The 837-nt window shown below is 37.6% G+C and overlaps 1 long non-coding RNA gene across 1 annotated transcript; it reads right to left on the reverse strand.

Moving 5' to 3' along the window:
* Nucleotides 1-223: 223 nt before the first annotated feature.
* LOC105117003 (uncharacterized) lies at nucleotides 224-447 on the reverse strand. The gene is made up of 2 exons (XR_840656.1): nucleotides 411-447; nucleotides 224-324 (listed from the first exon to the last, which is right to left on the reverse strand). It is a non-coding gene; the product is annotated as an uncharacterized LOC105117003 (long non-coding RNA).
* Between the last annotated feature and the right edge of the window lie 390 nt (nucleotides 448-837).

Raw genomic sequence — 837 nt, forward strand, 5'->3', positions numbered from 1 at the left:
GCGTCGTGTGAACCACTCAGACGTCATGTGCTCAATATAGTGCGGCCAAATATCTTCCGGGATGTATATCGGGTTGAAATCCCTCCAAACCGCAACATCGTTCCAGCCTTGTAAACCCCTATCCCTCGTGGCTTTTTTTGCCTTTCTTTGTGCTTCATACCAAAAATCACGCTACCTAGTCATGCAACCAAAAATTACATTTCAAAACATAAATTTTTGTGTAAAAAAAATCTTGTATTGTTTTCGATCTTACCTAGTTGCCGCGTGATTTTCCCACACCCTCCTCACAACAGTGTTATGCTCACTATCCTAGCAAAATTTGTACTGTGTATAAATGAACAAGTTTAGATAAAAATAATAATTTATTTACAATTAAATTAATAAGCTAAAATTTATAAATTAATACCAACCTCAAACCTGTTAAACCATGCATTGATTTGAGGCATCCATTTAAGATGCTTTGATATCTGACTCCACTGAAACAATGGAATCTCCATTGACAATTTAAACGCCAATGATATTACTCAGGCAGCTTCAATGTTTGTGAACCTGAAAATAAATGAAATAAATTCAATAGTGATTATTTCATAAATTATGTCGTAATATAAAAAAAGAAAAAACTAAAACCTTAACAAACTTACATTGAAAGGTCATCCTTCTATTGTGCCTTGTACTGGCGGGTAAATTGATTCTGCTGCGAAGGCACGCCGCCTCTGCGCTGTGAAGTAGATCTGGAAGAGGCAACATCGGTTGACGGCGCAGGTGATGTAGGTGCCTCTTCTTCAGAGGCACCTAAGGAGATATCATCATCGCTGCTAGATGAACTAGCTATGACCT

Source organism: Populus euphratica, unplaced genomic scaffold, assembly GCF_000495115.2.
Source record: "Populus euphratica unplaced genomic scaffold, PopEup_1.0 scaffold1136.1, whole genome shotgun sequence".
Classification (NCBI taxonomy): domain Eukaryota; kingdom Viridiplantae; phylum Streptophyta; class Magnoliopsida; order Malpighiales; family Salicaceae; genus Populus; species Populus euphratica.